This window comes from Cherax quadricarinatus, unplaced genomic scaffold (assembly GCF_038502225.1).
Source record: "Cherax quadricarinatus isolate ZL_2023a unplaced genomic scaffold, ASM3850222v1 Contig23, whole genome shotgun sequence".
NCBI classification, from domain to species: Eukaryota; Metazoa; Arthropoda; class Malacostraca; order Decapoda; family Parastacidae; genus Cherax; species Cherax quadricarinatus.
Window position 1 is genome coordinate 361,571 of NW_027195049.1, and position 24,715 is coordinate 386,285.

Consider the following 24,715-nt stretch of genomic DNA (forward strand, 5'->3'; position numbering starts at 1 on the left):
ATTAAAACTCCCAGGTTAATAACCCAGTATTAACACTCCCAGGTTAATAACCCAGTATTAACACTCCTAGGTTAATAATCCAGTATTAACACTCCCAGGTTAATAACCCAGTATTAACACTCCCAGGTTAATAACCCAGTATTAACACTCCCAGGTTAATAACCCAGTATTAACACTCCCAGGTTAATAACCCAGTATTAACACTCCCAGGTTAATAACCCAGTATTAACACTCCCAGGTTAATAACCCAGTATTAACACTCCCAGGTTAATAACCCAGTATTGTCTACTTCTAGGGTTGTTATAAAGGTTAACTGGATAATTGCGTCACAACTGCGTCAGTTCAGGGGAAGACTTGCATCACTGTGTTATCTCTCACACTATCTCTATACTCTCTTACTCTATCTCTATATTACTCCATCTGTCTGTCTATCTGTCTATTTTACTCTCTGTCTATTTTAGTGTGTCTATCCATCTGTCTATATTACTCTATATATCTTTGTCTCTCTCTTTATCTCATTTCAAGACAGAGAGAGAGAGGGTGAGAGAGAGAGAGAGAGAGAGAGAGAGAGAGAGAGAGAGAGAGAGAGAGAGAGAGAGAGAGAGAGAGAGAGAGAGAGAGAGAGAGAGAGAGAGAGAGAGAGAGATACTGTGAAGTACTTTTTCAGCCAAGACTGGGCAACTATAAGCAAAATATAGGTAATCCAGGGGCCAGGAGCTGTGGTTCGACCCCCTCTGTTAACACTAGGTGAGTACAGTAAGGGATACCTGTATATACACTGAAGGATACCCAACTCTCAATGTATACCCCCCTGGAGGATACCAAGGGGTACAGGGGAGAGGTGTTAGTGGGTAGGTGGCGCTTAAGGGGGGTGGGAGGCGTTTAAAAGGGTAGGGGGGAAGTGCGTCTGGTGTATGTGGGGGTATCTAGGGGGTAAGTATCCCCCCAGACACAAGGGGGATACCACTGTGATATTTTAAGGTTGGCAATCGTGGTCTGATGTCCCCTCCTTTGCACAAGCAGGCGAAATATTAGGCCAAAAATTTCTCTTGAAACCAATTTTCCCTGAGAAATTGATGGGCTGCGGTTTTCCCGGGGTTGTTTCCGGGTCGGGGGATGAATGGGGCATTGATGTATGGCGGGGCATCAATGGGGAAGGTGGGAAAAATGGGTGAAATGTAAATTTTGGTGGAGTGTAGTTGGCAATCTAAGTATGATTTGGCTACAAAATTTTTCTCTAAATTGTTTCTCATGTTAAAAATCGATGGGGTGGGTAATTTTCTTGACGATTCATGGGTGCGGAGATGAATGGGGAATTGATGCATGGCGGGGCATCAATGGGGAAGATGAATAACTGTGCGAAATATTAAAAAATGTGGCGTAGTGTAGGTAAACATCGCGTGTGGTGTGGCTATAAAAATTAATCTTAAAACCATTTTTACCCGAAAACCCGATGGGGGAAATACTTTTGGCGACCCCCCATGAATGCAGGGATCCCTGGGGCACCACCACCCACCGGGGCATCAATGGGGAAGGGGGATAAATGGGTGAAATAATGTAAAATGTGGAGGGGTGTAGGTGAACCTGGCGTCTAGTTACGGTAAGACATTCATGGACAGTGTGGCGCCTCTGACCAGGACTTCCCTCCCTAACTCTCACACTCCACCTCATTTATTCCCATTTCCTCACTCCCTCCCTTTATCCCCTCCCTCCCGACGCCTTCCATCTACATGACCACATCCCCTGGCATCCCCCAGGGGCACAAGCAAGGGAAAATAGATGAGATTTAGGGAGATATATGGAGGTTTGTGAGGGGCGGGAGGGTTAGTAAGCACAGGAGAGTACAGTTGCTCTGACGTTGTGTTGGAAGCAGGTTGTGGCTCCCCCTCTGCTATATTTCCCTATTTACCCGCATTTCTATACCTTATATACCTCCACGGAGCTATAAAGCTATATATATATGTGCACATAGCCGCCTCACAGCTAGAAAATAAGTGAAAGTGGCCTATTTTGGGGAGAAATTGGCAGGCCGTCTTGAGGCTTCTCTTTGGGTACAGATCCCCCGTGTGAATTGGGTTTTTCACCCATTTTGAGTACAAATCTTGGGTTTTTGAGGGTGTGGGGGAGTGTTTTAAGTGCGTGACGCACCGGTTAAACCGCCACCGCTTACAGGGGACAGCTGGACCAGGAAAAAAACTGATTTTTTCACCACCCGAGAGCCTAGTGGGCCCAGCTGGGGGACCCCCACCACACTGTGGGTGAGTACCCATGATTTGTGGGTAGTGGGGGGGTTGTGGTGGGGGTGGGGTCATGGCAGACACGGGAAATGGGTTCTGCATGGGGGAGGGGAGGTTAGTACGTAGTGGGGGGTTTATGAATGACGGTCCCCCACTGTGTGTCTTCTAGTGTGTCTGGGTGTATTGTGGGATCCCCTAGTGTGTGTGGGGTCCCTTAGTGTCTGGGGGTCCCCTAGTGTGTGTATGGGTGGTCCTCTAGTGTATGGGGGTCCCCTAGTGTGTGTATAGGTGGTCCCCTATTGTGTGTGGGGGTCCCCTAGTGTGTGTGTGTGGGGGTCCCCTAGTGTGTGTGGGGGTCCCCTAGTGTGTGGGCGGGTCCCGAAATAGGTGTCGTTGTCACCTAGTGTGTGTGGGGGGGTCCCGAAATAGGTGTCGTCCCCTAGTGTGTGGGGGTCCCCTATTGTATGAAGTCCAATAGTGTGGGGGGCTCCTACTGTATGGGGGTCCCCTAGTGTGTATGTGGGGGTTCCCTAAATAGGTGTGGTTATCCCATAGTGTGTGGGGATCCGCTAGTGTTTGTGGTAATCCCCTAGTGTATGGGGGTCCCCTAGTGTATGGGGGTCCCCTAGTGTGTGGGTCCCCCTTGTTTGTGGGATCCCCTAATGTGTGGGGGTCCTCTAGTATGAGGGGGCTACTAGTATGTGTGGGCGTATTGTGGTGACCCCTGTCCTAGCTTAGACCTACGGTCCTAGCTTAGACCTACGGTTCTAGCTTAGACATACGGTCCTAGCTTAGACCTACGGTCCTAGCTTAGACCTACGGTCCTAGATTAGACCTGCGGTCCTAGCCTAGACCTACGGTCCTAGCCTAGACCTACGGTCCTAGCCTAGACCTACGGTCCTACCCTAGGCCTACGGTCCTAGCCTAGGCCTACGGTCTTAGCCTAGGCCTACGGTCCTAGCCTAGACCTACGGTTCTAGCCTAGGCCTACGGTTCTAGCCTAGACCTACGGTCCTAGCCTAGACCTACGGTCCTAGCCTAGGCCTACGGTCCTAGCCTAGGCCTACGGTCCTAGCCTAGGCCTGGTCTAGCTTAGACCTCTGCAAGACAAGATTTTAAGGATCAGAGTTGCAAAATATATGTTTTTTTTCCCTGACTTACGACCCGTACGTGTTTACTGCTTACCTTGCCTTCGTGATGATCATCATAGTAATGATAATTATTACTAGTAGTGATAATTATGTTTAATTATCGAAATATTGACATAGCAATAATAATGATAACACCTGCTGTACCTGTTATCAGACACCTGCTGTACCTGTTATTAAACACCTGCTGTACCTGTTATCAGACACCTGCTGTACCTGTTATCAGACACCTGCTGTACCTGTTATTAAACACCTGCTGTACCTGTTATCAGACACCTGCTGTACCTGTTATTAAACACCTGCTGTACCTGTTATTAAACACCTGCTGTACCTGTTATCAGACACCTGCTGTACCTGTTATTAAACACCTGCTGTACCTGTTATCAGACACCTGCTGTACCTGTTATTAAACACCTGCTGTACCTGTTATTAAACACCTGCTGTACCTGTTATCAGACACCTGCTGTACCTGTTATTAAACACCTGCTGTACCTGTTATCAGACACCTGCTGTACCTGTTATTAAACACCTGCTGTACCTGTTATCAGACACCTGCTGTACCTGTTATTAAACACCTGCTGTACCTGTTATCAGACACCTGCTGTACCTGTTATCAGACACCTGCTGTACCTGTTATCAAACACCTGCTGTACCTGTTATTAAACACCTGCTCTACCTGTTATCAAACACCTGCTGTACCTGTTATCTAACACCTGCTGTACCTGTCATCTAACACCTGCTGTACCTGTTATTTAACCTGCTGTACCTGTTATCTAACACCTGCTGTACCTGTTATTAAACACCTGCTGTACCTGTTGTCAGACACCTGCTGTACCTGTTATCAGACCTGTATCAAACACCTGCTGTACCTGTTATCAAACACCTGCTGTACCTGTTATCAAACACCTGCTTACCTATTATCAAACACTGTGCCTGTTATCAAACACCTGCTGTACCTGTTATCAGACACCTGCTGTACCTGTTATCAGACACCTGCTGTACCTGTTATTAAACACCTGCTGTACCTGTTATCAAACACCTGCTGTACCTGTTATTAAACACCTGCTGTACCTGTTATCAGACACCTGCTGTACCTGTTATCAGACACCTGTATCAAACACCTGCTGTACCTGTTATCAAACACCTGCTGTACCTGTTATCAAACACCTGCTTACCTTTTATCAAACACTTACTGTACCTGTTATCAAACACCTGCTGTACCTGTTATCAAACACCTGCTGTACCTGTTATCAAGCACCTGTATCAAACACCTGCTTACATATTATCAAACACTTACTGTACTTATTATCAAACACCTACTGTACCTGTTATCAAACACCTGCTGTACCTGTTATCAAACATCTGCTGTACCTGTTATCAAACACCTGCTGTACCTGTTATCAAACACCTGCTGTACCTGTTATCAAACACCTGCTGTACCTGTTATCAAACACCTGCTGTACCTGTTATCAAACACCTGCTGTACCTGTTATCAAACACCTGCTGTACCTGTTATCAAACACCTGCTGTACTTGTTATCAAACACCTACTGTACCTGTTATCAAACACCTGCTGTACCTGTTATCAAACACCTGCTGTACCTGTTATCAAACACCTACTGTACCTGTTATCAAACACCTGCTGTACCTGTTATCAAACACCTACTGTACCTGTTATCAAACACCTGCTGTACCTGTTATCAAACACCTGCTGTACCTGTTATCAAACACCTGCTGTACCTGTTATCAAACACCTACTGTACCTGTTATCAAACACCTGCTGTACCTGTTATCAAACACCTACTGTACCTGTTATCAAACACCTGCTGTACCTGTTATCAAACACCTGCTGTACCTGTTATCAAACACCTACTGTACCTGTTATCAAACACCTGCTGTACCTGTTATCAAACACCTGCTGTACCTGTTATCAAACACCTGCTGTACCTGTTATCAAACACCTGCTGTACCTGTTATCTAACACCTGCTGTACCTGTCATCTAACACCTGCTGTACCTGTTATTTAACCTGCTGTACCTGTTATCTAACACCTGCTGTACCTGTTATTAAACACCTGCTGTACCTGTTGTCAGACACCTGCTGTACCTGTTATCAGACCTGTATCAAACACCTGCTGTACCTGTTATCAAACACCTGCTGTACCTGTTATCAAACACCTGCTTACCTATTATCAAACACTGTGCCTGTTATCAAACACCTGCTGTACCTGTTATCAGACACCTGCTGTACCTGTTATCAGACACCTGCTGTACCTGTTATTAAACACCTGCTGTACCTGTTATCAGACACCTGCTGTACCTGTTATCAGACACCTGCTGTACCTGTTATTAAACACCTGCTGTACCTGTTATCAGACACCTGCTGTACCTGTTATCAAACACCTGCTGTACCTGTTATTAAACACCTGCTGTACCTGTTATCAGACACCTGCTGTACCTGTTATCAGACACCTGTATCAAACACCTGCTGTACCTGTTATCAAACACCTGTTGTACCTGTTATCAAACACCTGCTTACCTTTTATCAAACACTGTGCCTGTTATCAAACACCTGTTGTACCTGTTATCAAACACCTGCTTACCTATTATCAAACACTGTGCCTGTTATCAAACACCTGCTGTACCTGTTATCAAACACCTACTGTACCTGTTATCTAACACCTGCTGTACCTGTCATCTAACACCTGCTGTACCTGTTATTTAACCTGCTGTACCTGTTATCTAACACCTGCTGTACCTGTTATCTAACACCTGCTGTACCTGTTATCTAACACCTGCTGTACCTGTTATTTAACCTGCGGTACCTGTTATCTAACACCTGCTGTACCTGTTATCTAACACCTGCTGTACCTGCTATCTAGCACCTGCTGTACCTGTTATTTAACACCTGCTGCACCTGTTAGATAACACCTGCTGTACCTGTTAACTAACACCTGCTGTACCTGTTATCTAACACCTGCTGTACCTGTTATCTATCACCTGCTGTACCTGTTATTTAACACCTGCTGTACCTGTTATCTAACACCTGCTGTACCTGCGTGTGTGTCTTAAAGACAACCAGGGGTCTTGAAGACAGGGGTCTTGAAGACAGTCAGGGGTCTTGAAGACAACCAAGGATCTTGAAGACAACCAGGGGACTTGAAGACAACCAGGGGTCTTGAAGACAATCAAGGATCTTGAAGACAACCAGGGGTCTTGAAGACAACCAAGGATCTTGAAGACAGCCATCGGCTTGAAGACAGCCAGGGGTCTTGACAACCAGGTGTTTTGAAGACAACCAGGGATCTTGAAGACAGCCAGGGGTCTTGAAGACAGCCAGGGGTCTTGAAGACAACCAGGGGTCTTGAAGACAGCCAGGGGTCTTGAAGACAACCAGGGGTCTTGAAGACAACCAGGGGTCTTGACAGCCAAGTGTTTTGAAGACAGCCAGGGGTCTTGAAGACAGCCAGAGGTCTTGAAGACAACCGGGGGTCTTGAAGACAACCGGAGGTCTTGAAGACAACCAGAGGTCTTGAAGACAATCAGGGGTCTTGACAGCCAAGTGTTTTGAAGACAGCCAGGGGTCTTGAAGACAACCGGGGGTCTTGAAGACAACCGGAGATCTTGAAGACAACCAGGGGACTTGAAGACAACCGGGGGTCTTGAAGACAACCAGAGGTCTTGAAGACAACCAGAGGTCTTGAAGACAACCAGAGGTCTTGAAGACAATCAAGGATCTTGAAGACAACCAGGGGTCTTGAAGACAACCAAGGATCTTGAAGACAGCCATCGGACTTGAAGACAGCCAGGGGTCTTGACAACCAGGTGTTTTGAAGACAACCAGGGGTCTTGAAGACAACCGGGGGTCTTGAAGACAACCAGAGGTCTTGAAGACAACCAGAGGTCTTGAAGACAACCAGAGGTCTTGAAGACAATCAGGGTTCTATTGGTAATCCCCCTTATGTATGCTAGGAGGAAGTTGAACAGTCTTGGGCCCCTGACACTTACGGTGTTGTCTCTTAGTGTACTCGAGGCGAGAGGGATAGAGAGAGAGAGTAAGTTAGTCATACTATCCGGATATTACCACATAAACGAAGTCCCTCTACCGTTACTCACATCATCAGGCTGTGTTGTGACGTTATGTCTGTGTGTTCATTATAGGGTGGTGGAGGTTGGGGAGAGAGCCTTCTGTTTGACTATCCTTGATTACACACCTTGATAATGCATAAGGGTTCTTAGCAGACCTACATAGCATGGCCTAGTAGCACCTGCCTAGCATGGTTCAGTAGTACCTGCCTAGCATGGTCCAGTAGTACCTGCCTAACATGGTTCATTAGTACCTACCTAGCATGGTCTAGTAGCACCTGCCTAGCATGGTCAAGTAGTACCTACCTAGCATGGTCCAGAAGTACCTACCTAGCATGGTTCAGTAGTACCTGTCTAGCATGGTCCAGTAGTACCTACCTAGCATGGTTCAGTAGTACCTACCTAGCATGGTCCAGTAGTACCTGCCTAGCATGGTCCAGTAGTACCTACCTAGCATGGTCTAGTAGTACCTGCCTAGCATGGTCCAGTAGTACCTGCCTAGCATGGTCCAGTAGTACCTGCCTAGCATGGACCAGTAGTACCTGTCTAGCATGGTCCAGTAGCACCTGTCTAGCATGGGCCAGTAGTACCTGCCTAGCATGGTCCAGTAGCACCTACCTAGCATGGTCCAGTAGCACCTGCCTAGCATGGTCCAGTAGTACCTGCCTAGCATGGTCCAGTAGTACCTGCCTAGCATGGTCCAGTAGTACCTGCCTAGCATTGTCCAGTAGTACCTGCCTAGCATGGACCAGTAGTACCTGCCTAGCATGGTCCAGTAGTACCTGCCAAGCATGGTCGAGTAGTACCTGCCTAGCATGGCACAGTAGTACATACCTAGCATGGTCCAGTAGTACCTGCCTAGCATGGTCCAGTAGTACCTGCCTAGCATGGTCTAGTAGTACCTACCTAGCATGGTCTAGTAGCACCTGCCTAGCATGGTCAAGTAGTACCTACCTATCATGGTCCAGAAGTACCTACCTAGCATGGTTCAGTAGTACCTGTCTAGCATGGTCCAGTAGTACCTGCCTAGCATGGTTCAGTAGTACCTACCTAACATGGTCCAGTAGTACCTGCCTAGCATGGTCCAGTAGTACCTACCTAGCATGGTCCAGTAGTACCTGCCTAGCATGGTCCAGTAGTACCTGCCTAGCATGGTCCAGTAGCACCTGCCTAGCATGGTCCAGTAGTACCTGCCTAGCATGGTCTAGTAGTACCTGTCTAGCATGGTCCAGTAGCACCTGCCTAGCATGGACCAGTAGTACCTGTCTGGCATGGGCCAGTAGTACCTGCCTAGCATGGACCAGTAGTACCTGCCTAGCATGGTCCAGTAGTACCTGCCTAGCATGGTCCAGTAGTACCTGCCTAGCATTGTCCAGTAGTACCTGCCTAGCATGGACCAGTAGTACCTGCCTAGCATAGTCCTGTAGTACCTGCCTAGCATGGTCCAGTAGTATTTGCCTAGCATGGTCCAGTAGTACCTGCCTAGCATGGTCCAGTAGTACCTGCCTAGCATGGTCCAGTAGTACCTGCCTAGCATGGTCCAGTAGTACCTGCCTAGCATGGTCCAGTAGTACCTGCCAAGCATGGACCAGTAGTACCTGCCTAGCATGGACCAGTAGTACCTGTCTAGCATGGTCCAGTAGCACCTGCCTAGCATGGACCAGTAGTACCTGCCTAGCATGGTCCAGTAGCACCTGCCTAGCATGGTCCAGTAGCACCTGCCTAGCATGGTCCAGTAGTACCTGCCTAGCATGGTCCAGTAGTACCTGCCTAGCATGGTCCAGTAGTACCTGCCCAGCATGGTCCAGTAGTACCTGCCTAGCATGGTCCAGTAGTACCTGCCTAGCATGGACCAGTAGTACCTGCCTAGCATGGTCCAGTAGTACCTGCCTAGCATGGTCCAGTAGTACCTTCCTAGCATGGTCCAGTAGTACCAGCCTAGCATGGTCCAGTAGTACCTGCCTTGCATGGACCAGTAGTACCTGCCTAGCATGGTCGAGTAGTACCTGACTAGCATGGTCGAGTAGTACCTGCCTAGCATGGCCCAGTAGTACCTACCTAGCATGGTCCAGTAGTACCTGCCTAGCATGGTCCAGTAGTACCTGCCTAGCATGGTCCAGTAGCACCTGCCTAGCATGGTCCAGTAGTACCTGTCTAGCATGGTCCAGTAATACCTGCTTAGCATGGTCCAGTAGTACTTGCCTAGCATGGCCCTGTAGTACACGTCTAGCATGGTCCAGTAGTACCTGTCTAGCATGGTCCAGTAGTACCTGCCTAGCATGGACCAGTAGTACCTGCCTAGCATGGTCCAATAGTACCTGCCTAGCATGGACCAGTAGTACCTGTCTAGCATGGTTCAGTAGTACCTGCCTAGCATGGTCCAGTAGTACCTGTCTAGGATGGTCCAGTAGCACCTGCCTAGCATGGACCAGTAGTACCTGTCTGGCATGGGCCAGTAGTACCTGTCTAGCATGGGCCAGTAGTACCTGCCTAGCATGGTCCAGTAGCACCTGCCTAGCATGGACCAGTAGTACCTGTCTGGCATGGGCCAGTAGTACCTGCCTAGCATGGCCCTGTAGTACACGTCTAGCATGGTCCAGTAGTACCTGCCTAGCATGGTCCAGTAGCACCTGCCTAGCATGGTCCAGTAGTACCTGCCTAGCATGGTCCAGTAGTACCTGTCTAGGATGGTCCAGTAGCACCTGCCTAGCATGGACCAGTAGTACCTGTCTGGCATGGGCCAGTAGTACCTGTCTAGCATGGGCCAGTAGTACCTGCCTAGCATGGACCAGTAGTACCTGCCTAGCATGGTCCAGTAGTACCTGCCTAGCATGGTCCAGTAGTACCTGCCTAGCATTGTCCAGTAGTACCTGCCTAGCATGGACCAGTAGTACCTGCCTAGCATAGTCCTGTAGTACCTGCCTAGATAGGGTCCAGTAGTACCTGCCTAGCATGGTCCAGTAGTACCTGCCTAGCATGGTCCAGTAGTACCTACCTAGCATGGACCAGTAGTACCTGCCTAGCATGGTCCAGTAGTACCTGCCTAGCATGGTCCAGTAGCACCTGCCTAGCATGGACCAGTATTACCTGCCTAGCATGGTTCAATAGCACCTGCCTAAGATGGTCCAGTAGTTCCTGCCTAGCATGGTCCAGTAGTACTGGTATAGCATGGTCCAGTAGTACCTGTCTAGTATGGTCTAGAGTACCTACCTAGCATAGTCCGGTAGTACCTGTCTGGAATGGTCTAGTAGTACCTACCTAGCACGGTCCAGTAGTACCTGCCTAGCATGGTCCAGTAGTACCTGCCTAGCATGGTCCAGTAGCACCTGCCTAGCATGGTCCAGTAGTACCTGCCTAGCATGGTCCAGTAGTACCTGTCTAGGATGGTCCAGTAGCACCTGCCTAGCATGGACCAGTAGTACCTGTCTGGCATGGGCCAGTAGTACCTGTCTAGCATGGGCCAGTAGTACCTGCCTAGCATGGACCAGTAGTACCTGCCTAGCATGGTCCAGTAGTACCTGCCTAGCATGGTCCAGTAGTACCTGCCTAGCATTGTCCAGTAGTACCTGCCTAGCATGGACCAGTAGTACCTGCCTAGCATAGTCCTGTAGTACCTGCCTAGATAGGGTCCAGTAGTACCTGCCTAGCATGGTCCAGTAGTACCTGCCTAGCATGGTCCAGTAGTACCTACCTAGCATGGACCAGTAGTACCTGCCTAGCATGGTCCAGTAGTACCTGCCTAGCATGGTCCACTAGTATCTGCCTAGCATGGTCCAGTAGCACCTGCCTAGCATGGACCAGTATTACCTGCCTAGCATGGTTCAATAGCACCTGCCTAAGATTGTCCAGTAGTTCCTGCCTAGCATGGTCCAGTAGTACCGGTATAGCATGGTCCAGTAGTACCTGTCTAGTATGGTCCAGTAATACCTAGTTAGCATGGTCCAGTAGTACCTGTGTAGCATGCTCCAGTAGTACATGTGTAGCATGGTCCAGTAGTGCCTGTGTTGCATGGTCCAGTAGTACCTGTGTAGTATGGTCTAGAGTACCTGCCTGGAGTGTGTTTGGGGGGTCAAGGCCCCCGCGGTCCGGTACACGAGCAGGCCTCGTGGTTAATCAGGACCTGATCAACCAGGCTGTTACTGTGGGCCGCACGTTAACCAACGTAGGAACCACAGCCCGTCTGATCAGGAACCGTAGTTATCTCGTCCCCTACAGTGTTCTGAAGAAACTCACGTCATCTTTGACAGTATTTAAGACTCCACATGAGTGGGTGTGAGATGGACATGCCTCGCATGGGCCAGTAGTCATTCTGCAGTGCTCCTTTCTTACCTTCTTATGCTAGGCAGGTTCAAGTCATCTACTGGCCCATGCTAGGCAGGTCCAAGTCACCTCCTACTGGCCCATGCTAGGCAGGTCCAATTCACCTCCTACTGGCCCATGCTAGGCAGGTCCAAGTCACCTCCTACTGGCCCATGCTAGGAAGGTCCAAGTCACCTCCTACTGGCCCATGGTGTGCAGGACCAAGTCACCTACTGGCCCATGGTAGGCAGGTCCAAGTCACCTACTGGCCCATGCTAGGCAGGTCCAAGTCACCTTCTACTGGCCCATGCTAGGTAGGACACAGGCGTACCTTACATCGTCTCTGTTAGAAGCATTTCGATGCTCATTCAGGCGGACTGCAAGATCTCTGCCTGTCTCACCTACATATTTTTTGGGACAGAATCCACAGGGGATAGTGTAGACGCCTGCTGTAGAAGTTACAGGTGTGGGGCTGTAACTTCTACAGCAGGCGTCTACACTATCCCCTGTGGATTCTGTCCCAATAAATATGTAGGCGAGACAGGCAGAGATCTTGCAGTCCGCCTGAATGAGCATCGAAATGCTTCTAACAGAGACGATGTAAGGTACGCCTGTGTCCTCCACAGAGACTCCACGGGGCATTTGATGAACTGGAATGAGGCACAACTCATTCTCACTGAACCAGACCATAGACGCCGACGGTGCCTAGAAGCCTCACTAATCGCCGTCACCGACACTATAGAACGCAACACTGGAAACTACAAAATTTCAAAAAACATTGGCATACATGATACTTAAGTGACTTAAGAAATCGTAATGACACGATTGCAAATAAACCATACCCCCGGCCGGGATTGAACCCGCGGTCATAGAGTCTCAAAACTCCAGCCCGTCGCGTTAGCCACTAGACCAGCTAGCCACAATAAGATTCATCCAACTAGGTATATTTCTACACCATAGGAAAGTTAGCACAGGCACCTCTGTGACCACAAATGCTAACTTTCCTATGGTGTAGAAATATACCTAGTTGGATGAATCTTATTGTGGCTAGCTGGTCTAGTAGCTAACGCGACGGGCTGGAGTTTTGAGACTCTATGACCGCGGGTTCAATCCCGGCCGGGGGTATGGTTTATTTGCAATCGTGTCATTACGATTTCTTAAGTCATGTTGACGGCAGTGAAGGGACTTGAGCTAGAGTTCGTCACGGCCACGCTAGCTGGAGATTCGTCTGTAAAAACTTGCATTTGTGGTCACAGTGGTGCCTGTGCTAACCTTCCTATGGTGTAGAAATATACCTAGTTGGATGAATCTTATTGTGGCTAGCTGGTCTAGTGGCTAACGCGACGGGCTGGAGTTTTGAGACTCTATGACCGCGGGTTCAATCCCGGCCGGGGGTATGGTTTATGATACTTAAGCACCACCAACCCAACAACACAGGAGTCACATGATTTCATCGTCTATCCGTCCTCATCACAACATGACATTCCTGAGGTCACTATGCGTCACTCACACCTCACTCTCTGCCTATATATATAATGTCTTTCTACCTCTGTATGTTAGAAATGATCAAGGTCCCAGGACCGAAACGTTTTCTAATAAATGTCATAGTGTTTGCTTACGTGTCTTTCTAAACCAACTTGTCGATATTTATTACCAAGGTTTATATCATGTAAATTGTGAACAGCAACGGGCCCAACACTGACCCCTGTGGAACACCACTCGTTACGCGTCCCCACTCTGATTTCTCCTCATTTATGCAAACTCTCTGTTGCCCATCTGTCAACCACGCTTCTGCCCACAAAAAAAAAAAAATCTCCTTTTCCGTGTGCCTTAATTTTCCTCATTTGCCTCTGATGTGGAACGCTATCGAAAGCCTTACTGAAGTCCATATACACAATATCATATTCATTACCATGATCTACCTCCTCAAATACCTTAGTAAAGAAAGTTGGTAAATTCGTAAGACAGGAACGCCCCTTTGTAAAACCGTGTTGAGATTCATTAATCAATTTTTGCCTCGACCATTATTGATTACATAATTTTTTCCACTATGGAGGTAAGGCTTATTGGTCTATAGTTCGAGGCTAAGGACGTGTGTGTTGTGGGTCGGTAAATAGGGATGTCATAGCAGGAAGAACGACTTGTGTTGTGGGTTGGTAAATAGGGATGTCATATCTGGAACAACGACCTGTGTTGTGGGTTGGTAAATAGGGATGTCATAGCTGGAACAACGACCTGTGTTGTGGGTTGGTAAATAGGGATGTCATAGCTGGAACAACGACTTGTGTTGTGGGTTGGTAAATAGGGATGCCATAGCTGGAACAACGACCTGTGTTGTGGGTTGGTAAATAGGGATGTCATAGCTGGAACAACGACTTGTGTTGTGGGTTGGTAAATAGGGATGCCATAGCTGGAACAACGACTTGTGTTGTGGGTTGGTAAATAGGGATGTCATAGCTGGAACAACGACCTGTGTTGTGGGTTGGTAAATAGGGATGTCATAGCTGGAACAACGACTTGTGTTGTGGGTTGGTAAATAGGGATGTCATAGCTGGAACAACGACCTGTGTTGTGGGTTGGTAAATAGGGATGTCATAGCTGGAACAACGACCTGTGTTGTGGGTTGGTAAATAGGGATGTCATAGCTGGAACAACGACTTGTGTTGTGGGTTGGTAAATAGGGATGCCATAGCTGGAACAACGACTTGTGTTGTGGGTTGGTAAATAGGGATGTCATAGCGGTAAATAGGGATGTCACCTCTAAGCTGGAGTGTTACTTGTTGCTGACGTTAGTGTTGCAGGTAATGAGTTCACAGTGTTGCACATGTCCTCTAGTCATTGTTCTCAAGAAATTGGAAAGATAGTTGACTAGACTCCTAAGTAGGTACTTGGGTGTTAGTCTACTAAAACCTGCTGCCACTGTTCACCTAGCATTCAGTAGGTACCTAGGTGTTAGTCTACTAACACCTGCTGTCACTGTTCACCTAGCATTCAGTAGGTACCTGGGTGTTAGTCTACTAACACCTGCTGTCACTGTTCACCTAGCAGTCAGTAGGTACCTGGGTGTTAGTCTACTAACACCTGCTGTTACTGTTCACCTAACAGTCAGTAGGTACCTAGGTGTTAGTCTACTAACACCTGCTGTTACTGTTCACCTAACAGTCAGTAGGTACCTGGGTGAACACACACACACACACACACACACACACACACACACACACACACACACACACACACACACACACACACACACACACACACACACACACACCAAAATAGCAGTTTGGCCTTGTATACCCTCAGTGTATATCTCCAGCCATTCTGTCTGTTTACCTCATGCAACCCCTCTCTACCCCTACCTCTCTCTACCCCCTCCCTCTCTACCCCTCCTCTCTTCCCCTCCCTCTCTCTGCCTCTCCCTTTCTCTACCCCTCCCGCTATCCCTTCCACCAACCTCTTCTCCTTCCCTCCCAATATAACCCCTGTACGACCTTTCCTGCTTCATCCATCCATATGGTGGAATATGACAGGGGAAACACTGCTGGTGTTCCCACAATGTAACTATCATATAGAATAGTGTAGCAACACTGCTGGTGTTCCCACAATGTAACTATCATATAGAATAGTGTAGCAACACTGCTGGTGTTCCCACAATGTAACTATCATATAGAATAGTGTAGCAACACTGCTGGTGTTCCCACAATGTAACTATCATATAGAATAGTGTAGCAACACTGCTGGTGTTCCCACAATGTAACTATCATATAGAATAGTGTAGCAACACTGCTGGTGTTCCCACAATGTAACTATCATATAGAATAGTGTAGCAACACTGCTGGTGTTCCCACAATGTAACTATCATATAGAATAGTGTAGCAACACTGTTGGTGTTCCTACAATGTAACTATCATATAGAATAGTGTAGTAACACTGCTGGTGTTCCTACAATGTAACTATCATATAGAATAGTGTAGCAACACTGCTGGTGTTCCCACAATGTAACTATCATATAGAATAGTGTAGCAACACTGCTGGTGTTCCCACAATGTAACTATCATATAGAATAGTGTAGCAACACTGCTGGTGTTCCCACAATGTAACTATCATATAGAATAGTGTAGCAACACTGCTGGTGTTCCCACAATGTAACTATCATATAGAATAGTGTAGCGACACTGCTGGTGTTCCCACAATGTAGCTATCATATAGAATAGTGTAGCAACACTGCTGGTGTTCCCACAATGTAACTATCATATAGAATAGTGTAACAACACTGTTGGTGTTCCTACAATGTAACTATCATATAGAATAGTGTAGCAACACTGTTGGTGTTCCTACAATGTAACTATCATATAGAATAGTGTAGCAACACTGCTGGTGTTCCCACAATGTAACTATCATATAGAATAGTGTAGCAACACTGCTGGTGTTCCCACAATGTAACTATCATGTAGAATAGTGTAGCAACACTGCTGGTGTTCCTACAATGTAACTATCATATAGAATAGTGTAGCAACACTGCTGGTGTTCCCACAATGTAACTATCATACAGAATAGTGTAGCAACACTGCTGGTGTTCCCACAATGTAACTATCATATAGAATAGTGTAGCAACACTGCTGGTGTTCCTACAATGTAACTATCATATAGAATAGTGTAGCAACACTGCTGGTGTTCCCACAATGTAACTATCATACAGAATAGTGTAGCAACACTGCTGGTGTTCCCACAATGTAACTATCATATAGAATAGTGTAGCAACACTGCTGGTGTTCTCACAATGTAACTATCATATAGAATAGTGTAGCAACACTGCTGTTCCCACAATGTAACTATCATATAGAATAGTGTAGCAACACTGCTGGTGTTCCCACAATGTAACTATCATATAGAATAGTGTAGCAACACTGGTGGTGTTCCTATAATGTAACTATCATATAGAATAGTGTAGCAACACTGCTGGTGTTCCCACAATGTAACTATCATATAGAATAGTGTAGCAACACTGCTGGTGTTCCCACAATGTAACTATCATATAGAATAGTGTAGCAACACTGCTGGTGTTCCCACAATGTAACTATCATATAGAATAGTGTAGCAACACTGCTGGTGTTCCCACAATGTAACTATCATATAGAATAGTGTAGCAACACTGCTGGTGTTCCTACAATGTAACTATCATATAGAATAGTGTAGCAACACTGCTGGTGTTCCCACAATGTAACTATCATATAGACTAGTGTAGCAACACTGCTGGTGTTCCCACAATGTAACTATCATATAGAATAGTGCAGCAACACTGCTGGTGTTCCCACAATGTAACTATCATATAGAATAGTGTAGCAACACTGCTGGTGTTCCCACAATGTAACTATCATATAGAATAGTGTAGCAACACTGCTGGTGTTCCCACAATGTAACTATCATATAGAATAGTGTAGCAACACTGCTGGTGTTCCCACAATGTAACTATCATATAGAATAGTGTAGCAACACTGTTGGTGTTCCTACAATGTAACTATCATATAGAATAGTGTAGCAACACTGTTGGTGTTCCTACAATGTAACTATCATATAGAATAGTGTAGTAACACTGCTGGTGTTCCTACAATGTAACTATCATATAGAATAGTGTAGCAACACTGCTGGTGTTCCCACAATGTAACTATCATATAGAATAGTGTAGCAACACTGCTGGTGTTCCCACAATGTAACTATCATATAGAATAGTGTAGCAACACTGTTGATGTTCCTACAATGTAACTATCATATAGAATAGTGTAGCAACACTGCTGGTGTTCCCACAATGTAACTATCATATAGAATAGTGTAGCAACACTGCTGGTGTTCCCACAATGTAACTATCATGTAGAATAGTGTAGCAACACTGCTGGTGTTCCTACAATGTAACTATCATATAGAATAGTGTAGCAACACTGCTGGTGTTCCCACAATGTAACTATCATACAGAATAGTGTAGCAACACTGCTGGTGTTCCCACAATGTAACTATCATATAGAATAGTGTAGCAACACTGCTGGTGTTCCTACAATGTAACTATCATATAGAATAGTGTAGCAACACTGCTGGTGTTCCCACAATGTAACTATCATATAGAATAGTGTAGCAACACTGCTGGTGTTCCCACAATGTAACTATCATATAGAATAGTGTAGCAACACTGCTGGTGTTCCTACAATGTAACTATCATATAGAATAGTGTAGCAACACTGCTGGTGTTCCCACAATGTAACTATCATATAGACTAGTGTAGCAACACTGCTGGTGTTCCCACAATGTAACTATCATATAGAATAGTGCAGCAACACTGCTGGTGTTCCCACAATGTAACTATCATATAGAATAGTGTAGCAACACTGCTGGTGTTCCCACAATGTAACTATCATATAGAATAGTGTAGCAACACTGCTGGTGTTCCCACAATGTAACTATCATATAGAATAGTGTAGCAACACTGCTGGTGTTCCCACAATGTAACTATCATATAGAATAGTGTAGCAACACTGTTGGTGTTCCTACAATGTAACTATCATATAGAATAGTGTAGCAACACTGTTGGTGTTCCTACAATGTAACTATCATATAGAATAGTGTAGTAACACTGCTGGTGTTCCTACAATGTAACTATCATATAGAATAGTGTAGCAACACTGCTGGTGTTCCCACAATGTAACTATCATATAGAATAGTGTAGCAACACTGCTGGTGTTCCCACAATGTAACTATCATATAGAATAGTGTAGCAACACTGTTGATGTTCCTACAATGTAACTATCATATAGAATAGTGTAGCAACACTGCTGGTGTTCCCACAATGTAACTATCATATAGAATAGTGTAGCAACACTGCTGGTGTTCCCACAATGTAACTATCATGTAGAATAGTGTAGCAACACTGCTGGTGTTCCTACAATGTAACTATCATATAGAATAGTGTAGCAACACTGCTGGTGTTCCCACAATGTAACTATCATACAGAATAGTGTAGCAACACTGCTGGTGTTCCCACAATGTAACTATCATATAGAATAGTGTAGCAACACTGCTGGTGTTCCTACAATGTAACTATCATATAGAATAGTGTAGCAACACTGCTGGTGTTCCCACAATGTAACTATCATACAGAATAGTGTAGCAACACTGCTGGTGTTCCCACAATGTAACTATCATATAGAATAGTGTAGCAACACTGCTGGTGTTCTCACAATGTAACTATCATATAGAATAGTGTAGCAACACTGCTGTTCCCACAATGTAACTATCATATAGAATAGTGTAGCAACACTGCTGGTGTTCCCACAATGTAACTATCATATAGAATAGTTTAGCAACACTGCTGGTGTTCCTACAATGTAACTATCATATAGAATAGTGTAGCAACACTGCTGGTGTTCCCACAATGTAACTATCATATAGAATAGTGTAGCAACACTGCTGGTGTTCCCACAATGTAACTATCATATAGAATAGTGTAGCAACACTGCTGAAGTGTACCTGAAAGGTGTTTCGGGGGTCAACGCCCCCGTGGCCCGGTCCATGATCAGGCTTGCTAATCCCACTTATATATGTTGGGAGGTTAACAGTCTTGGTCCTCTTACACGTACAGTGTTATCTCTTAGTGTACTCACAACACTCCTGCTTTTCCCTGGTGTTAAATTACACTGTCTACAGCGACTCTTGCTGTCGTAAGCAGTGATTTCCGTGTGCAGATTTGTCAGCAGTCCCTCTAGGATTTTCCAGGTGTAAATTATCATGTATCTTTCTCGCCTGTGTTCCAGGGAATACAAATCATGGAATCATGGCAATTATATGACAGATCATCAATTTAATAAGAGATATAACAAGCCTTTGCGTGTAAAAACATTGCTACACCTACAGCACAGAATCCACCAATTTTGAACACATTTTGGCAAGTTGGTGGTGGTACCAGGTCCTAATAACAGCAACAATTAGCTTTTCCACAGTTGAACAGTCCTGGTTCATCATCCTGTGTTTGGTTATTGTCCATGGATTCTCAGTTGGGTTGAGGTCAGGAGAGTTTCCAGGGCAGTTTAGAATGCTTAGTCCACTCTTCAACACTGTCAGCATTTTTCTGGAAGTGCAGCATGGAGCAAGATGCTACTGGAAGATGCTGCTGGAAGATGTCTTCTCCATCAGGAAAGTTTCTGTCCACAATGGGGAGGAAATGAGTTGCCAGGATTGTCTTGTGCATGTCACTGTTTATGGTTCCCTTAACAATAAGAAGCCGTCCAGGGCCTCTACCAGTAAAACTGCCACAAAACATCTTAGATGGATGTTTTGGCACTTGTTCAATGTGTTCATTCTGAAGATGTTCTCCTTTGTTCACTCTCACTACCACTGATCTGTACCATGTCCGTCACTACCACTGATCTGTACCATGTACTTCACTACCACTGATCTGTACCATGTACTTCACTACCACTGATCTGTACCATGTACTTCACTACCACTGATCTGTACCATGTACGTCACTACCACTGATCTGTACCATGTACTTCACTACCACTGATCTGTACCATGTACTTCACTACCACTGATCTGTACCATGTACGTCACTACCACTGATCTGTACCATGTACGTCACTACCACTGATCTGTACCATGTATTTCACTACCACTGATCTGTACCATGTACTTCACTACCACTGATCTGTACCATGTACGTCACTACCACTGATCTGTACCATGTACGTCACTACCACTGATCTGTACCATGTACTTCACTACCACTGATCTGTACCATGTACTTCACTACCACTGATCTGTACCATGTACGTCACTACCACTGATCTGTACCATGTACGTCACTACCACTGATCTGTACCATGTACGTCACTACCACTGATCTGTACCATGTACTTCACTACCACTGATCTGTACCATGTACTTCACTACCACTGATCTGTACCATGTACGTCACTACCACTGATCTGTACCATGTACGTCACTACCACTGATCTGTACCATGTACGTCACTACCACTGATCTGTACCATGTACTTCACTACCACTGATCTGTACCATGTACTTCACTACCACTGATCTGTACCATGTCCGTCACTACCACTGATCTGTACCATGTACTTCACTACCACTGATCTGTACCATGTACGTCACTACCACTGATCTGTACCATGTACGTCACTACCACTGATCTGTACCATGTACTTCACTACCACTGATCTGTACCATGTACTTCACTACCACTGATCTGTACCATGTACTTCACTACCACTGATCTGTACCATGTACCTCACTACCACTGATCTGTACCATGTACCTCACTACCACTGATCTGTACCATGTACGTCACTACCACTGATCTGTACCATGTACTTCACTACCACTGATCTGTACCATGTACTTCACTACCACTGATCTGTACCATGTACGTCACTACCACTGATCTGTACCATGTACGTCACTACCACTGATCTGTACCATGTACTTCACTACCACTGATCTGTACCATGTACTTCACTACCACTGATCTGTACCATGTACGTCACTACCACTGATCTGTACCATGTACCTCACTACCACTGATCTGTACCATGTACTTCACTACCACTGATCTGTACCATGTACCTCACTACCACTGATCTGTACCATGTACCTCACTACCACTGATCTGTACCATGTACCTCACTACCACTGATCTGTACCATGTACCTCACTACCACTGATCTGTACCATGTACCTCACTACCACTGATCTGTACCATGTACCTCACTACCACTGATCTGTACCATGTACCTCACTACCACTGATCTGTACACATGTACAGATCTAAAAATATATCTTTTCTCCATTGATCTGTCGACCATCTTAATATCTTTATTTCTACCAGTATACATGTACAAGGTATACATGTACATGTACAAGGTATACATGTACATAAGAACATAAGAACGAAGAAACACTGCAGAAGGCCTACTGGCCCATGCGAGGCAGGTCCAAGGTATGTTAGGTAAGACACATATGCAACAGTTAGGCATCTTTATTTCGAAATGTTTCGCCTACACAGTAGGCTTCTTCAGTCGAGTACAGAAAAGTTGATAGAAGCAGAAGATACTTGAAGACGATGTAATCAGTCCATCACCCTTGGTGATGGACTGACAAGGTATACATGTACATGTACAAGGTATACATGTACTTGTACAAGGTATACAAGTACATGTACAAGGTATACAAACCATAGCTGACTTGTTATGCTGAGTATTTCGGGTAAATTAGGTCAGTTTTGTCCCAGGATGCGACCCACACCAGTCCACTAACACCCAGGATGCGACCCACACCAGTCCACTAACACCCAGGATGCGACCCACACCAGTCCACTAACACCCAGGTACCCATTTTAAACATTGTCAACAGGTGTCTTATAGAAACACGTCCCTAATGTTATCCAGCCGTACCGGAGATTTGATCTCCGGACCTCAGTGTGTGAGCTGAACGCTAGTGGTTGAGGTGCTGGATGCCATGTGATCAAGTACCCACCACAGCCGTGTTCTCTTCACAGCAGGGGTACAATTGTTGCTTTACCGGCTTTCTGGCAGTTCCGCCAACTTCAAGGAGCCGTCGTCCAACAGGTGAAGAATCAACATTGACGCAGCTGAAGACAAATCTCTCTGTAGATCTTTGCTGATTTTCTTGGGATCCTTTGTAGATAAATACATGAGTGGGTGTGAGTTGGACCTGATTGGCCTGTGCTGCTGGATCAGTTGCCGTGTTCCTTCCTTAAGTGAAGGTGACCTGACCTGACCTGACTAGGTTGGGGCATTGGCTTAAGGCGGTAGGAGACTTGGACCAGCCTCGCATGGGCCAGTGGGCCTGCTGCAGTGTTCCTTCTGTCTTATGTTCTTATGTACTTTATGGTAACAGTCGTCGTGAGGTGTTATCTTCTGTTATCCCCTCAAGAAAGTTTCCTTGACGTTGGTGAGAGGCTCTTGATCTAGAAAATTGGATCTGTGCTCCATTTCCCTGAATTAAGCCTGAATACCTTCCACATTCCCCCCCCCCAGGCGCTGTATAATCCTATGGGTTTAGCGCTCTCCCTTAATTATAATGGTAATAATAATCTTCCTGGACGCAGCTCTCCACAACCACCAGTCTTGATATCTGTCTTCAGACTCCTACCAGTCTTGATATCTGTCTTCAGACTCCTACCAGTCTTGATATCTGTCTTCAGACTCCTACCAGTCTTGATATCTGTCTTCAGACTTCCACCAGTCTTGATATCTGTCTTCAGACTCCCACCAGTCTTGATATCTGTCTTCAGACTTCCACCAGTCTTGATATCTGTCTTCAGACTCCCACCAGTCTTGATATCTGTCTTCAGACTCCCACCAGTCTTGATATCTGTCTTCAGACTTCCACCAGTCTTGATATCTGTCTTCAGACTCCCACCAGTCTTGATATCTGTCTTCAGACTCCTACCAGTCTTGATATCTGTCTTCAGACTCCCACCAGTCTTGATATCTGTCTTCAGACTTCCACCAGTCTTGATATCTGTCTTCAGACTTCCACCAGTCTTGATATCTGTCTTCAGACTCCCACCAGTCTTGATATCTGTCTTCAGACTCCTACCAGTCTTGATATCTGTCTTCAGACTCCCACCAGTCTTGATATCTGTCTTCAGACTTCCACCAGTCTTGATATCTGTCTTCAGACTCCCACCAGTCTTGATATCTGTCTTCAGACTCCCACCAGTCTTGATATCTGTCTTCAGACTCCCACCAGTCTTGATATCTGTCTTCAGACTCCCACCAGTCTTGATATCTGTCTTCAGACTCCCACCAGTCTTGATATCTGTCTTCAGACTCCTACCAGTCTTGATATCTGTCTTCAGACTCCTACCAGTCTTGATATCTGTCTTCAGACTCCCACCAGTCTTGATATCTGTCTTCAGACTCCTACCAGTCTTGATATCTGTCTTCAGACTCCCACCAGTCTTGATATCTGTCTTCAGACTCCTACCAGTCTTGATATCTGTCTTCAGACTCCCACCAGTCTTGATATCTGTCTTCAGACTCCTACCAGTCTTGATATCTGTCTTCAGACTCCCACCAGTCTTGATATCTGTCTTCAGACTCCCACCAGTCTTGATATCTGTCTTCAGACTCCCACCAGTCTTGATATCTGTCTTCAGACTCCCACCAGTCTTGATATCTGTCTTCAGACTCCCACCAGTCTTGATATCTGTCTTCAGACTCCCACCAGTCTTGATATCTGTCTTCAGACTCCCACCAGTCTTGATATCTGTCTTCAGACTCCTACCAGTCTTGATATCTGTCTTCAGACTCCCACCAGTCTTGATATCTGTCTTCAGACTCCCACCAGTCTTGATATCTGTCTTCAGACTCCCACCAGTCTTGATATCTGTCTTCAGACTCCCACCAGTCTTGATATCTGTCTTCAGACTCCTACCAGTCTTGATATCTGTCTTCAGACTCCTACCAGTCTTGATATCTGTCTTCAGACTCCTACCAGTCTTGATATCTGTCTTCAGACTCCTACCAGTCTTGATATCTGTCTTCAGACTCCTACCAGTCTTGATATCTGTCTTCAGACTCCCACCAGTCTTGATATCTGTCTTCAGACTCCCACCAGTCTTGATATCTGTCTTCAGACTCCCACCAGTCTTGATATCTGTCTTCAGACTCCCACCAGTCTTGATATCTGTCTTCAGACTCCCACCAGTCTTGATATCTGTCTTCAGACTCCCACCAGTCTTGATATCTGTCTTCAGACTCCTACCAGTCTTGATATCTGTCTTCAGACTCCCACCAGTCTTGATATCTGTCTTCAGACTCCCACCAGTCTTGATATCTGTCTTCAGACTCCTACCAGTCTTGATATCTGTCTTCAGACTCCTACCAGTCTTGATATCTGTCTTCAGACTCCTAC

General features: G+C 45.9%; 1 protein-coding gene across 3 annotated transcripts in view; it reads left to right on the forward strand.

Moving 5' to 3' along the window:
- Positions 1-1,674: 1,674 nt before the first annotated feature.
- The window catches only part of shn (schnurri), a 98,520-nt gene continuing 75,479 nt past the window's right edge, over positions 1,675-24,715 (forward strand). For 2 of the 3 annotated variants that reach the window (XM_070079817.1, XM_070079818.1), the window contains exon 1: positions 1,677-2,258. The gene's annotated coding sequence lies outside the window, so the exon portion shown is untranslated. Of the gene's footprint in view, positions 2,259-24,715 lie in introns of all 3 variants that reach the window. The other variant, XM_070079819.1, reaches the window with a different exon arrangement.